The following is a 16,798-nucleotide window of genomic DNA, read 5'->3' on the forward strand; positions in this document are numbered from 1 at the left end:
ATGATAAAAATGTCTCTTGGGTTAAAGTTTGAAGGAATCTCAATTTTCTATCTGCCCCTCCTCCCCTTACACACACACACACACACACACACACACACACACAAAACCATTCAATAAAAAGATAGTGTGATTGTTTAGATAGTAGGAATCATGGACGAGAAAGGTGAAATATGGGATCTTTTCTCCCTGATAAATAATCCATCAAGTCTTGTGGGTTTAGGGTGGGTGAGTATCAGTATGCTTTGAGGAAAGGAGGGGAAGAATGAGGTAGGAAGAGACAGAATAGGGTCTGCTTTGTACTTTGTCTACCAACTGTGTTACATCATATTGTTTTCAAATTAGTGCAGGTAAAAGGCATTGCATACCCAGAACGACTTAATCAGTCACCTCCATTCATTAATCAAGTCAGAAACAAGAGCGTCCAGGTCCATGTTGATGTAATTTCAGCTTGGAGGAAAGACTTTCTTCTCATTAAGGTCTTAAACTTGGCTCGCTTCTTAGTTACCTAAAATTAGAATGGCCAATCTTCCATAAGTACATATTATTAATCTTCTCATTATTATTCAAAATAATTTATTGAGTGCATACTATGTAAATCACTTTGTACAAGCTCTATGAAAGGAACGAAAAAAAGGAATGAAAATATCAACTCCTGTTTCAGTTTAAACATCCCTGCTTCAGAGAAGCCTTCCCAGACCATGTGGTCCAAATGCAGCATTCCAGCCACTTGGAATCATATCCATCTTGCTTTATTTTCTATGCAACTTTGTCACTCACTCTGTTTCTTTCAATTAGTGATATGTTCAGGTGATAACTAGTTTTCCCCAAGGAGGATATAAGTTTCATGATAATAGAATCTCGTTCAGTTTTATATTAATCGTCTCCAGAGAAACAGAATCATTTGGACATATAGGTATATGTATGGGTATATGTATATGTGATATGTATACAAGAGATGACATGTATATATGATATTTACATATGTATGTGTATATGTTTTATTTTAAGGAATTGGCTCACAGAATTACAGGAGATGTCAAGTCTAAAATCAGTTGGACAGGATGGCAGGCTGGAGAAGTTGATACTGTATTCTTGAGACAGAATTTCTACTTTCTAAGGAAAAATACAGTTTTGCTTTTTATTTTTTTCATAGAGACAGTGACTTTATTTTTTTTTAGATTTTATTTATTTTTATTTGACAGAGAGATAAGGAGGATAAAGAGAGCCAGAGAGCACAAGTGAGAGGAATGGCAGAGGGAGAGAGAACAGACTTCCCACTGAGCAGGGAGCCCGATGCTGTGATGTTGGGCTCAATCCCAGAACCCTGGGATCATGATGTGAGCCAAAGTCAGACGCTTATCTGACTGAGCCACCCAGGCACCCTCAGTCTTGGTTTTTAGACCTTTCAACTGATTGGATAAGTCTGACTCCCATTGTTGATGGTAATCTCCTTTACTTAAAGTCAACTGATTGTAGACATTGACCACATCTATAAAATACCTTCATATCAACACCTAGATTAGTGTTGGATCCAGTAACTTGGTACTATAACCCAATCAAGTTGACACATAAAATGAATGGCCATACCTCTGGATCTCTACAGTTTAGTACAGTGCCTAGTGCATGGTAGGTAGTCATTAATATCCATCAACTACCTACTAATTAGTTCATTGTATAGGCTTTACAAAATACCCTATAAGATACAATGCTGCCCTCCTGTACTTATGATCAAGATCGAAAGATACATCCCATGCAAGGAAATTAAGCCACCAGCACCAGGCAGTGTGTGATTCAGAGCTAACATGAGTGATACTAACACCAATTAAAGAAAAAAACAAAAAAAAGACGGTACTGAGAGAAGGGAAGATCCTTGTTAGCAGGAGGAATGTGAAAAGTCCTGTTTGGGGGTCTGGTAGTCTATGTCAGGTTGTTATTTCATTGCCATTTTTTCACTGTTTGACAATAACTAACAACCCAGTGGGGTGGCTTTTTCTTTGCCCTCTCTGGGTCTGTAGCTGTCTGTCTTCAATTCATCTCTGCAGGTGAGAATGGCAATGAACTGTTTTCTTGGGGGGACGTGCCTCTGTGGTTTGGTTCCTGCAGAAAGAGTGGCCCTTCTGCCTTCTTTGAACTATCATCCTCTTGGATCTTGTGGGTCAGCTCTTAATTGGGTGGGTGAGGTGACTCATTTAAGCTATTTTGTACTTAGTGACTTCAGTGTTAATACTTTACTGACTGCAATAAATGTCATTTTGTTAATTAGTTTGGGAATCTTTTTATCTTGGAGAAAATAGTGGAAACTATTTTATGTACTTACTCAGATCATCTCCTATAAAAGTTATCCTTCTTAAGAAGCTAGAAGGCTTTATGTTATTCCACTATATATGATATTAAAAGATAAATATAAACATTTAAGGAAAAATGAATAGGAAAGCTGGTGTAGGGTGAAGTGTATTCATCCCTTTGCCTCTATTGCTGGCTGCTTCTGACTTACAAGGGAGGGTATCTGTGATATATGTATGAGAGGAAGGCACCCCGGGATTACAAAGAAGCCATGTAGTACAGAGCAAGAGACCTACTATTCTCTGGGATCTGACACTGGGGTGTGGCCTTTAGCAAATGCATCGTCATTGTGGGGACAAATTCAAAATAGTTGGAATTGGAATAGTCTTTAAACATTTTTAAGTCCTGAAACACTGTTTACACACAGAATTTTACATTTTTTAAAGACTTATTTATTTTACTTTAGAAAGAGAGAGACCACAAGTGAGTAAGGCAGAGAGAGGGAGAGAGAATCTCAAGCAGACTCTATGCTGAGCATGGAGCCCAAGGCTCAGCCTCACAACCCTGAGATCACAACCTGAGCCAAAACCAAGAGTTGGGTGCTTAACCGACTGTGTCACCTAGGCACCCCCACAAAATTGTACATTTAATTCTAATCTATGAAACAGCGAAAGCCAATGCTGGAAGCCAGAGTTGGCATGGAGGTGGCTGGGTGTAGGTGTGTGTATATGTGTGTGTGTATGTGTGTGTGTGTTAGTGGCTGAAGCCCACCAGCTGCGGCCTTCATTCTCTGTCCCGCAGGGGACTTTAGAAAATCCCTAAGGCTTCAGAGTACAGTGTGCAAACTATAAATTCAGTGAAATGGAATGATGCCTTTGCCTGCTTTGAAATCCTCTGGGAAAAAAAGTAAGTGACATAACTCATAAACGAGTTTTTACAAAAAAATGTTTTCTTTAAAATAATAATTATGTAAGAAATATGGGGACATGTCTTGCCGTACAATGTTAAATTGATACAGGAGTATCTAGAGTTACAGTGTGAAAAACCCCTTCAGTTGGCTTCTCTTTGCTGCCTCTCCCATGCTCACCCCAAGCTTTATTGGGAGTTTGGTGTGAAAGTTCCTAGATCTTTATTGTTGCATTATTTTATTAATACATGAGGGGAAAGGAGGCATTTATATAAATTGGTTTATATAAGACTTCTTACTCTATAGCTTTCCTATTTCACTTAATAGCATGCCTTAGAAGTCTTTCTGTGTCAATAAGATATACCTTATTTTTTCTAACGTTGTGTGTGAGAATCCCCATTTACCCCATGCTATCAGTAGCCCTGGAAATTATCAATCTTTGAAATATTTCCTGTCAGAACAGCAAATTTAAAATCTTCCTGTTGTTTTATTTTCTCTGATTGCTCATTCATTTGAGCATTATAAATTGGCAAGGTAGATTTTCTAGATCTGTTATGTTGAAGGCTGCCTAATGTCTAAAAAGAGATTTTAACCATGGAATCTGTTTAACAAATCTATTAACTGTTATGCTTTATGTCTCTCAAAAGAAAGTAAGGCCCTGAAACCTGTAAAGCAGTTTTCTTCTAGGATTCAAACATATATTCATGGACTTATAGTTATTAGTGGTCTTGAGTAGAGAACATTTTATTAATTAGAAGAAACTCATTGTTCTCATGATGAAATGTAAATAGAATTTGAATTAATAAATGCAATAGTTACCATCCCTACTTTGATTTAAAATACCAGGTCTAGTATTAAAGTCCCAGCATTCTCTTTTTAACTGGGTTTTGGGTTCGTTTGTTTGTTTGTTTTTAGATCTTATTTATTTATTCATGAGAGGCAGAGACACAGGCAGAGGGAAAAGCAGGCTCCCTGCAAGGAGCCTAATGCAGGACTCAATCCCAGGACCCCAAGGATCACGACCTGAGCCAAAGGCAGATGCTCAACCACTGAGCCATCCAAGCATCCCTCCTTTTAACTGTTTTTAGCCCAGTTTACTTGTCAGTTTAATAGAGATTTTTAAAATAGAGATTTAATAGATATTTTTTCCTTTAAAGGCAAAACAAAACAAAACTGAGTATCAAGCTTTGACTTCTTATTTCATATACTAGTACATCCAGTAAGTTGCCAAACCAATCCATCATAAGGGGGCACAGATCTCCTAAGTAAATGCCACTAAAAAGGAATAGACTTAGTAAGATTAATAATCATTTTAATTTATAGCACTCTCTCTCCCAAAGACACTTGGGAAGCTTTGCAAACATTTGAACCAAAATGTACTTTAAACCACTGGGAAACAGATATGTAAACTTGCTTTAAAAAAAATAAAATACGAGCCTCTTAGAGTGGTCCTTCATATTCAGGGATGACACATTCATATTATATAGTTATCAGTTCAACAAGTTTTTACTGCATTTTATTTGTTCTCCCCGAAGCCTTATTTTTGATAGATGATGCCTAAGATATACTGGGAGCGTCCTTTCAATATCGTGTGACTGATGAAAGGCAAAACAAAACAATTTATCAAATCACACTGCATACATCCCTATAAATTTGGAGAGTGATGAATCTGTAGACCCATAGAACTTGGCATGTCATGTATTCATCAAAGGTAAAGCCCCAAACATCTCAAACACTCTGATGACAGGAAGGCTGATCTTACATGGGGGGAAAAAGAAAGTAATTACTCTCTGCAACTATTCCTATACTATAAGAATTCTTTGAGAGATTGAGAAGTTGTCTGTAGAGTTTGAGTTCAGAGATGTATGGAGAATTTGATATGAATATTTGAACAGAGGATGATGTCATCATATTCCTTTCTTATTTAGCAAAGTAAACGGGTTTACAAAAGGGTCAAAAACACCTACTATGCATTATGCTCTGTCTCATATTTATAGCTGCTTTATAAAGTTCCAAATAAAACATTTCCATTCTGCTCCAAGGAACTAAAAGACGATTATTTTGCCCATCACAGATATTTTACAAATGCAGATAAGAAACATATTGACCTAACTTCATTCTCTAATGGCAAGGTGCCCACCCAATACCTAATTAGAAATGAGTTTCATCCCTTGTAACTTGGTGAGTAGACTAATGAATTTTTGCAGTGTGCTTTTTAGTACAAAAGGATCAGAGAATAATTGTCTTCCTTGTCTGCTTCAAAAGCTCAAGATTTTTAAAGGTCAGTATTATTACCAACTCCTAAAACACTTACAATATTTCCTGAAAGCATTAGGAAAGTGGTGGCTTTTTTTTTTTTTTTTAAGTGGTGGCTTTTTAGGATCCTTTGTGTTAGGATGTTCAAAATAGGCAAGAATTAATCTCCAGCTCTTGCCGTGGCCCTCTTGGGCCAGAATGCTCTGTCGAACCATACACTGTACTACTACAAGGACGTTAATATAGTGACCCCTGAGGGAATGTGTAATTCTGCCCAATTTGAAATTACCTAGTTATTATGAGATCCTTGCTTCAAAAGCCTTTTTATGCCTGTTTGTTGGTTGGTTTAGTTCTACTAGCACAACTTAGCATATAGTGATAGGGTGGTGTAAGGTTTTTTTTTTCCTTCTATTTTCCCCAGGCATTCAGAACTTCCCCCACTCACTTTGAGAAGAAGTAGTTATATTTAATTAAAGAAAATACCTTCCATATTTACCAGAAACCTTATTTTGGTGGCTAGCCCTTGATTCCCTGAGAATCCTGGCCTCTTTCTAGAATATCCTGGTAACTTTGAAGTTGTTTGAGTGAGAAGCTGGATGACAATAAATGCAGTTGAGTGGAAATATCCTCTTACAGGATTGTGAAGACATTAGAACTAGAACAAATGAACATTTCAGGGTAGATACTTTTTCACCTCAATTCCCAGATTAATTAATAATACTAGCTTAACACAACTTTTTTTTTTTAATAGCCAACAATATTTGTTATCTGGTGGTTTGTGCACTTTTTTTTTTTAAGGCAGATAACTAGTCTAGCAGACTAACTAATCATGATGTTAAATAATAAGAATCATCAACACTGTTGAAAGGAGAAAATCCAAACAAATAAATGGATACTAGACTGTTTTCTCTTCAGTTCAATTCAGTTTTTTTCCTGTTGGTAAGTTATACTCATTCTCCTTTACTAAAACAGCTATAAGTTAGTGTCATCAAAACTCACCATTTTGCAAAACACAAACACACACTCCTGTGTGGTCATTTAAAATTTTTTTCCTTCCATTTGCATTTCCTCTCTTGAGTTAGATCCTGTAAAGTACATTTGTGATAACATGAAAATTAGGCTTGCCTAGCAGTGTACAGTATATTGGCTTATTCCAATTCCAGTTAAATTTAATGATGCAAACCTAAAACAATGTTTTAAAAAATAGTATGTATGTACATGTGTGTTTGGGTGTATGGGTAATTATATTTATACAAGCTTGTTTCTTTTTTATAAAATCTGATACCCTAAAAACAGGCTCTTTAATTATATATCTCTCTTAGTTATATAAAGAAAAAACTAATACGTGTTACTTTGGGTTTTATCTCTGAAAAGAAGTAATGGAAAGGATTTTTTACACTCCCCAAAAATCTGCTTGGTAATAACCATAATTATTTTTCTAAATTGATTACCATGCTCTCGGTGCTATTCTTCAAATATGTTATCTCTTACTTACCCCTAACTACCACTTTACCATCATGAGGGTGGGGTTAGTTCCTTTCTCCAGATGAATAAGGTGGAGTTTAGAGAAGCTGAGTAGGAGCATCTCCAAGGGAAATCTGGGGTTCATTCCAGGGCCAGTTGACTCAAGCATCAGAGCTCTTTGCCCCTGTCTCTCATTGCCTTGAGTTTCTACTAGTTACTCTTTTTTTAAAGATTTTATTTATTTGAGAGAGATAAAGTAAAAGAGAATGTGTGAGCACAAGGATCGAGGAGGGAGGGCAGAGGAACAAGCAGACTCCCCACTGAACAGGAAGCCCAATAAAGTGGGGCTTCATCCCAAGACCCTGAGATCATCCTGAGCCAAAGGCAGCTGCTTAACTGACTGAGCTACCCAGGTGCCCCCACCCTTTCCCGAGCTAAATACTCTTGAGCACCAATTTAGTTACCAGCAGAAAACAGTTTGTAAGTTCCTATGAGATCTCGACTTCCTCATTGCTCCAATTTCTCTCACCCGGTCCATCCTTCCCATCAGAGTACTCCAGCCCTATGTCATTAGTCCTGCCACTAGGCTCAGCTAGGTTCCACCCCAGGGCAGAAGCACGCTTCCCGCTCACCCCAGCTGGACGCTCTTCCCCAGTGCGCCCTACTCACCTTCAAATCTAGCCCCAGACACCACCTGCTCTGCCCTCTCCCTGCCACCATTTTCATCATGTTTGTTCCCATGACTCCCTTTCACAGGACCCTGTTCCTCTCTTCCTTTATGTCATAATGATATATATATATATATATATATATATATATATATATATGATATATGTCATTATATATATAATGATTATATATAATGATATAATGTAATCTATCTAAGTCATTTGATTTCTTTCCCCTCAGTAGACTGCAAACTCCGTAAGGGGACTGTGACTCACCTTTGCATCCATGACAAGGACAGTGTCTGGCATGTGAGTGGACTTACATATTTGTTAAACACGTGAACTTACTAGCTGTGACTCTTTATCTAGAATAACACAGGTAAAGGACCATTCTGAGTAACTTTTGTGCTTTTAACTGGTTACAGAACAAATATATCTTTATTACTGGAAATTTGGGAAGCTCAGAAAAGCACAAAGAAGAAAATGGAAATTAATCATAGTCCCAATACCCAGAAAATATCAGTTAACATTATGGGGAAATCCTTCAAGTCTTTTTTTTTTTTTGTCCTTTTTTTTCATGTTTTTATTTAAATTCCAGTTAGTTAACATACAGTGTAATATTAGTTTCAGGTGTAGAATTTAGTGATTCATCACTTCCATACAATGCCCAGTGCTCATCACAAGTGCCCTCCTTAATCCCCATCACCCAAAACCCATCCACCATCCACCTCCACTAACCCTGTGTGTTCTCTGTAGTTAAGAGTCTGTTTTTTGGTTTGCCTCTCTTTTTTCTTCCCCCTCTGTTCATGTTTTGTTTTTTAAATTCTACATGAGAATGAAATCATATAGTATTTGTCTTTCACTGACTTATATCACTTAGCATAATGCACTCTAGCTCTATCTACATTATCACAAATGGCAAGATTTCATTTTTTATGGTTGAGTAACCTTGTACGATATATACACATATACATATACACACACACATACATACCTCATCTTCTTTTTCTATTCATCAGTCAATGGACATTTGGGCTCTTTCTATAAATTGGCTATTACTGATGATGCTGCTATAAACATCACAGTGCATATATCCCTTCAAATCAGCAATTTTGTGTCCTTTGGGTAAATATCCAGTAGTGCAATTGCTGAGTCGTAGGGTAGTTCCCTTTTTAATTTTTCAAGGCACTTCCATCCTGTTTTCCAGAGTGGCTGCACCAGTGTGCATTCCCACCAACAGTGCAAGAGGGTTCCCTTTCTCTCCATCCTTGCCAACACTTGTTTCCTGTGTTGTTGATTTTAGCCATTCTAATAGGTATGAGGTGATATCTCATCAAGTCTTTCTTCTGTTAGCAATACACTTATAAAGCAAACCATTTTAAATAAAGCATTAACATTAAAGAAAGAGTACCTCAAGCTTTCAAATATTTAAAGCGCATCTTCCATTTGTTAGTGAGCTAATATTTTAGGACTGGACAGTCATTTAAAAAAAATTGAAGAAATTGTATTCATTTTTTAAGTTGCCCTGAAGGTGAAGCAGTTTGTGTGAGTTAAAACCATTTGCCCAAACTCAGTTTGCCTATCTTAGTTTATATAGCTTTTTAGATGTTGACTTTTTTTTTTTTTCAAATGACTTCCTCCAGCGTTTCTACTCTTCGACGTAAAATGCCCCCTCTTTCTTGAAGACTTTCCAGATCACTAGAGAGGAACCTGACCCTGATCTCCAAAACTTGAGGGTACCGGATACTCCATGTTTAATCTCCCCTGAAGTCATCTGAGTTTATCCCCTCTTCTTGATGATGATGCACTCTTAGCAGACGGCAAAAGTCCTAGCTTTTCATTTAGCTATTGCACATGGAGCCTGCCACAGCATCTGTAACATGCTAGGCATTCAGTAAATGCCTGCCAAATTAATAATTATTAATATGTGTCCCATTGACAATAATAGACTAGCATCATTTTCATATATGACACATAGAAAATAATTATAAAAGTTGCCAGGGGGCAACCCAGGTGGCTCAGCAGTTTAGCGCCGCCTTCATCCCAGAGTGTGATCCTGGAGACCCAGGATTGAGTCCCACATCGGGCTCCCTGCATGGAGCCTGCTTCTTCCTCTGCCTGTGTCTCTGCCTCTCTCTCTCTCTCTGTGTCTCTCATAAATAAATAAATAAAATCTTTAAAAGAAAAAAAAAGTTGCCAGGGTCCAATTCACTGGCCAGCCTTGGTGGTCTGGGTTCCTTTCTTATGATGATGCCAATGTGATTGGCAGAGACAAATTTTAATTCCATGCATAATCAAGCCAAATTTCAGTTGGCTTGTGTTCCTTTGGACAAACTAAATTATGCCATTGTTCTGTCGGTATTTCAACTCTATAATCTGTCTCAATGTTTCTCATGCTTCAGTGCCTTTAGGACAGACAAGAATTTATAGATAAAGGACAGGTGCAACCAGAGTAACTCCCTCATGGAGATTACTGCTCAGCTCACAGCCTTGTCCTTATTACAGAGTCTCGAACACACATGTACCCCTTAAGTCAGCACTGAAGTGAAGAGCCATGAAACTTGGGGGGAAAGCATCAGCTTAATTCAGTAGCAGTTTTGGGGTGTGGTTTTCATGTAACACTTAGCCTACTGACTGGGAGCCCAAGTCCAGCTTGGTGGCTCAGCACCACTCAAATGCCAGCTTCTCTGCTGTGCGATGTGGGACAAGTTTCTTATCTCTCCATGTCTTGGCTTTTCTCTTTGTAAAAAAAGAAAATTATAAAATCTGCTTCAGAAGGTGATTGTAAAGATGAAATAAGATAATCCATTCAAAGCATTTAGCATGATGTCTGATATAAACAGGTTCTTTAAATAATAGCTATTATTATTAAAATTAGGCCAGAAGCAATAGCAGTGTGTGTATGTCTGTGGGTACCTGTGTGTCTGTAACTAGATATGGTGTGGCCTGAAAAAAGGTGAAGTCTTGTTGGCTGAATTACTCAAATTGCAAATAGGTCAGATTTTAACCCCATTCCCATCTCCACACATATATACGCATGCACGCTTACACTCCACAGCTGATCTTAGGCGGGGACAGTATGTGTGATCTAAGACACAGCAATGAGAAACAGTGCAAGCAGGGATGCCTGGGTGGCTCAACGGTTGAGAGTCTGCCTTGGGCTCAGGATATGATCCCGAGTCCAAGGATCGAGTCCTGCATCAGGCTCCCTGCAGGGAGCCTGCTTCTCCCTCTGTCTATGTCTCTGCCTCTCTCTGTGTCTCTCATGAATAAATAAATAAAATCTTTAAATAAAAAAAAAAGAGAGAGAGAGAGAAACAGTGCAAGCAGCCTTTTCCTTTCCCTGGCCTGGGTGAATCCTGGAACTGCCCAACTGCAGTCTGTATTTCCAGCTCTTCTGGAGTGGGCAGTGTGTCTGACCAGGGAGAGCAGTGGCAGGGACAGTGTGCTGAGAACTAGGAAGCATTGGACACCTGGGTGTCAGGAGGCAGGCAAGAGGGAACCATGGTGCTTCCAGGTCAGAGTAAACAAAAACTCTTGGTCCTCGGGATCTAAGGAAAAAGCTCAGTTCAACCTGGTGGTGCCTTGTAGTGAAACAGTCACTGAAACACGCAGAACTTAGCCAAGAAAGGATGAAGAGCACGGCTGTCTATGCCCTTGCCTATGTTCTGTCTATGAAACACACCTTGGTGTTGTGAACAGTTTGGATGCTGGTTGACACAGGATGGGTGAGAGAGTTGGAGAGCTCAAGGCGAGAGGGCTCACTCTGTTGGAATTACCTGAGACGAAGTTTTCTTTGTATTTGGAATCTTCAGGATTTAGAAGCATTCCTTGGCTATTTAATGCATGTTTTAAAACTTGGTATTTAGATCTAGGAGGCCCTGTCCACAAAAGAAGACAAGTGAATCATGGCTAACCATATTTCAGGAGCTTTGAAGTCTGACTCAGAAATGACTGCTGTTGATTTAGCTCCTGCAAATTCCTGAGTGAAGCCCCCATTTATTTAGTCATTCATTCATGTAGCCATTTTCTTGACTATTTAAGTGTCAAGCACTGTGTTAAAAGCTGGGAAAACAGAGATAAATATTAGACACATCAGTAGGCATTTAGGAATAATTAGTTATACAAAATGAATCAATATATGATTCTCTGTCACCATCTATTATAAAGAAATGTGTGTAACAAAATAATTTATTTTTTATTTTTTATTTTTTAAAGTTTTTATTTATTTATGATAGTCACAGAGAGAGAGAGAGTGAGAGAGGCAGAAACACAGGCAGAGGGAGAAGCAGGCTCCATGCGCCGGGAGCCCGACGTGGGATTCGATCCCGGGTCTCCAGGATCACGCCCTGGGCCAAAGGCGGGCGCCAAACCACTGCGCCACCCAGGGATCCCTGTGTGTAACAAAATAAGGATACAGCCTCCTCACAACTATTTATGAAGTATCATTGAAAATAATCATCTTCCAGCAAGGAGAGGGTGGTGGAGGAAAATTTTTTTTTAAAAAAGAAAAAGGCCCAGAAGAAGCTGACTCTTAAATGATATCTTGAAGAAGCCTGCCAGATGAGCAAGAAAAATAAAGAAATTCTGGATATAGGAAAGAGAACGTTTCAGAAATTGCCTGTGTTCTAAAATTGCTTGAGCATAAGAGTAGAATGCAGGGAGGAGAAGGAAGAGGGGAAGAGGAAGCGATATGGGTTGGTAGACGTGAGGTGTTAAGAAAGGCAGAGTGGCAAGGAGAAAATACAGAACATGGTTTGAATCCCATCTCTGCCAATTGATAATTGCTTTGTGACCTTGGAAATCACCCCAAGGTTTCATTTCTTCACCTACCACAATGCAAAGCACACATCTCTTACAGGGTTGAGGTAAGAATTTGTAGCCATGTGGACATGTAGGAAGTGCTCCATATTCGACTACAATAATTTTTCTTTAGCGAATTTGTGCTTCATTTGCTTGTTGAGAAGAGTCAAGATTTCAGTTGGCGAAGTGGCACCGTTTGCATTCATGTTCTAGCTGAATGGGAAGAATAGAATTGACTTAGGATTTGAGTCAGCTGCTCATCCTCTCTGAGTTTTTGCATCTGTAGAATGGTCAGCAATAGAACTTACCTTCCCACCTTATTATGAAGATTAAGTGAGATTGTGAACAGCGTTTAGCATTTAGTACCGTGCCTAACTCAACAGGAATCTCTCAGTATATGTTAGCTATTGTTCTGACTCTCTTGATAGGGGTGAGGTTGAAAGCAAGGAGATCAGCAAGCAAGGTAGGGCCAGGCCTTGTGAGATGGGCTGCAGAACCAGATGTTAATTTAAGAATGAAAATCAACAAGCCTACTATTCATTGAACGTGGAAGATAATCTCGCTGTTGATATTCTTTTCTTCACAATGTGCTTTTTCCTCTCCAGAATAAAAACTGTCACTACATTTATTTTTCTAAAGTATGCATTTCGTATTAAAGGCATACATTTCCCAAACAGTCAGGTCCACATTCCCTGAATGTCCCTACAAATGAACCATTGCAGTTGAGCGTCAGCTTAAAGGAAGAGGTTACTTTGAGTTCAATAAAATTGGAACAAGTACTAGAGACCACAGTTGGATTTAACAAATCAACAGAAGTCCAGCAGAAGCTGTGACTTCCAATCTGTACCAGATCTGCCCCCTTTACCCTGCACACAAATTTAAATATATTAAAAGGATTATTAGCCACATTAAACAGTTTAACAGAAATCAGCCTAAGTGACGAAACCATCTGGATATAGCTAGGATCAACTACTCTGGCTCCACTATAATAAAAAAAAAGTTGAAATCATCTCTGGTTCTCAAAAAGAAGGACACAAACTAAAAGCTGGCTTCCTTGCAAACAAATGGCAATAAATCGTATCGGAGTTCTTGAACTAGCAGAAACTAACTTTCAAGAACACCAGCGTGGCCATACATCGAAGATTTGGCTGTTGTCATCCAAACATTTACAAAGTCCTTTTTAATCTTGCAAGGACTTTAGAAGAAACCTACATTTGATCTAACCTCTCATGTTCAGGAAGGGCCGCCGTTGTACTACTCAGACTTGCAAGAATATGTGTGAATTACAGTCTCCATTTTTGCACTTAGCAGTTCCCATGAAGGCTTTGCCCTTGGGGCACCTGGGTGGCTCAGTGGTTGAGTGTCTGCCTTTGGCTCAGGTCAAGATCCCTGGGGTCCCGTATCAGGCTTCCCACAGGGAGCCTGCTTCTTCCTCTGCTTATGTCTCTGCCTCTCTCTGTGTGTCTCTCATGAATAAATAAATAAAATCTTTAAAACAAAAAAAGGCTTTGCCCTTTGTGCTTACATAAGACCCTGCATATTGCTGTGAAGGTCACCAGTTTTCTTCATTCTCGTTTAAGTTGAAGAGCTGCAAATCATCATAAATCCTCTTTCACATCTGTAGTACTCCAGTAAGTTTCTCCTGGATTTTCTGAAGATGTTAAAGTGTTTTTCAACCTCTCAAGTGTTAGCTGTGTGAGTTTTCTCATTCATTATATTTTCCAGGTTATATTCTTCCCTCATAGCAGCTCAAGAACTAAAATGATAGCCTAGATTCTAGAGTATTGCTCAGTAAAGTGTAAGTACCCATTCCTTGGTTCCTGAGTCCTTCTAGTTAACCTGGTATGATGCTCACAGAATGTGATGAAAGAAGCATTACCTGCTTCTCCCTCTTATTTGGAAGGCACCTGGTGATCCTTGACTCCTTATCCCTTTGTATGTTCCCCTCCCTTTGAGTATGGGCTGGTCTTAGTGGCTTGCTTCTAACAAATAGAATACAGCAGAAATACTGGGATGCCATTCTAGCATTTGGCTACAAAAAGATTAGCTTCTTTAGGCACTCACTCATTCACTCTTGCTCTTTTGGGTCACTCCTTTTGGAGATGCCAGCACTTGTGACACAAAGCAGTCCTATGGAAGGGCCCATGTAGCAAGGGACCAAGGTCTTGCAATGACCCTACCCAAGCAATCCTTCCAGTGAAGGATCGTCCACAGCCCCAGTCGACACTTGAGTACAATTTCATCAAAGACTTTGAGCCAGAGGCACCCTAAACCTTGCCTTGATTCTAGATTCACAGAAATGGTGAAATAAAAAAAATTTATTGTTTTAAGCCTCTCAGTTTGGGGGTGATTTGTTATACAGCAATGATAATAAATACAGAGGCTAAGACTATAGATTCTGTAAACATAATATATGCATGAAAATCTTGCCTGAATCATGCATTAGTAAGTGGCCAAGGACTACTTATTTAATTTTTGTAAGCCTCAGTTTCTAATCTATAGAAAGTCTATACTAATAATAGTACCTTTTTCATAAAGATGATTATTTGGGAATTAATTGAGATAATAATATACATGAAGTGCATGACAGACCATCTGGCTCATAGAAAGCCCTCATTGAATGTTGTTTTATTATTATATTTAATGCTTACCACTTTCAGACACTGATTTTTGCCTAGAGTTCTGTCCTTTATCTTTCCATGACTTATCTCTGGGTGGTTCTCTTTTACTCCAGGATGTTACTTCCCACCTATGTACTCGTAACTACCAAGCCTCTGCACCTCCTACAAATTCAAGATGTATGTTTGTTTCCTACTCAACAATTCCACCAAACTGTCCCACTCAAGGTATCTCAACTGAGAAATTCATTTACTTTTCCTCTCAGCCTCACACTAGCTATGGCTGCTATGTTGTCTTACTTAGGAGAAGCCATCATCTAAGAATCTTATTCCGAGTATGAATAGCCAAGATTGTGATAATCCTTTAAAACAATTACTGCAAGCACACAGTGCTCAATGTACAAAGATATTAATCATAATGTGCTAACAATTAGGGACTGTCTAAGCATCCATCAATAGAAAATCAATTTAAAAAAAAGAAAATCAATTAAATTATGCTCTAAATAATAACATTTATTTAGTCCTTGCTATGTGGTAGGCCCAATGCTAAGAGCATATATATATATTGTGTCACTTAAATCATAGCAAGCCTGTTTATATTCATATTCATGGAATTCACACAGCCTGTTTTAAAGGATGCTAGAGGTATAGATTTACTACTATAGAAAGATACTCATGATATATTATACAATGAGAAAAGAAAATTATGAAAGATACATAGAATAGCAGAACATTAAAACACATCTATGTACAGATGTGAGCATATATATGGTAAATAATTTTTCATTATAGGCACTTTGCACAGTTTCAATATGCACAAATTTTCAGTTACCACGATTTAGTGAAGTAATGCCAATTCCACACCAGCGCAATTCAAATGTCGGTTGTTATGGTATATTTCTATGAAAAATAAGGTACAGAGTTCATTTGTAGCTCTTCAACCCACAAGTCACTATGTAAATAGCATGCACATTATGATAGGTGACCAGTCACATCGTTCTTTCAAAGTCAGTTGGTGATCAGTTTCTGCACACCTGTCATTCAGTTTATACAAGTGTATAGTTGTCTTGCCACCTGGTCTTCAGGAGAACACTTGGGGTACTTGAAAGCGAATGGACCAAGAAGGGTGAAAGTGCAGCAAAGAGACAAAAAGTGACAGAACTGCAAGTGAGGTGTGAATATAATGTGAATGGAGACAGAGCAGAAATGTCAGCACCACCACCATCTGGAGGTTCCACGTGGGCAGCAATTCAGTGGATGGGACCTAGCAGCACAAAGGAGGAGAGGGGTTGTGATGAGCAGATATCTCCCAGGTGAAGCAACCACAACAAGTAACTTCCTTCCCATGAAAGGAATTCTTGGGGTTATTTCACAGCACTGAATGCACAGAGGATCTAATGTTCGATGCTGATCCAGAAGGAGAAAGGAGTGTGACAATTGGCCAGGGCATAGAAAAAAGATGCTCACACCATATCCAAATGCTGTGACAAGAAGAGGAAGGCAACCACTGGTCAAACGACTCAAACTTCTTCTGTAAAACAAAGTTACTTTTCAGTGTTTCTAATGTTTTAAATTACAGCACCCTAAATAAATATCAATGTTACGATTTTTTTTTCATATCCCTGTAGATTTATGGCCGACAGTAAGAGAGATTTTAATGCTTTGACCAAATCTTTTAAGGATCCTAATAGTCCCCAGCAATAATTAAGATAATTTTGCACAGTTTTATTTTACACAGTTTTATGGTCCTATACTACTGGGAGAGCAAGAGTTGTCTGCATATGTTAGTTAGAGAGAGA

General features: G+C 38.6%; 1 protein-coding gene and 2 long non-coding RNA genes across 12 annotated transcripts in view; 2 read left to right on the forward strand and 1 right to left on the reverse strand.

The window, feature by feature from the left end:
- Window positions 1-16,798, forward strand: part of CYP7B1 (cytochrome P450 family 7 subfamily B member 1) — a 174,516-nt gene that overhangs the window by 102,081 nt on the left and 55,637 nt on the right. The gene's annotated exons all lie outside the window — the stretch shown is intronic.
- LOC140620342 (uncharacterized) overlaps window positions 1-16,798 on the reverse strand; it is a 67,536-nt gene that overhangs the window by 36,375 nt on the left and 14,363 nt on the right. For 3 of the 8 annotated variants that reach the window (XR_012020136.1, XR_012020135.1, XR_012020130.1), the window contains 3 exons: window positions 12,412-12,594; window positions 6,446-6,531; window positions 376-505 (listed from right to left, as the gene is read on the reverse strand). This is a non-coding gene — a long non-coding RNA (uncharacterized lncRNA). Of the gene's footprint in view, window positions 1-365; window positions 506-6,445; window positions 6,532-12,411; window positions 12,595-16,798 lie in introns of those variants that run through there. The other 5 variants (XR_012020137.1, XR_012020134.1, XR_012020132.1 and 2 more) reach the window with 2 other exon arrangements.
- On the forward strand, window positions 7,814-16,630 carry LOC140620343 (uncharacterized). The gene is made up of 3 exons (XR_012020138.1): window positions 7,814-7,887; window positions 15,116-15,227; window positions 16,375-16,630. It is a non-coding gene; the product is annotated as an uncharacterized lncRNA (long non-coding RNA).

The sequence above is a fragment of the Canis lupus genome, chromosome 28 (assembly GCF_048164855.1).
Source record: "Canis lupus baileyi chromosome 28, mCanLup2.hap1, whole genome shotgun sequence".
NCBI classification, from domain to species: domain Eukaryota; kingdom Metazoa; phylum Chordata; class Mammalia; order Carnivora; family Canidae; genus Canis; species Canis lupus.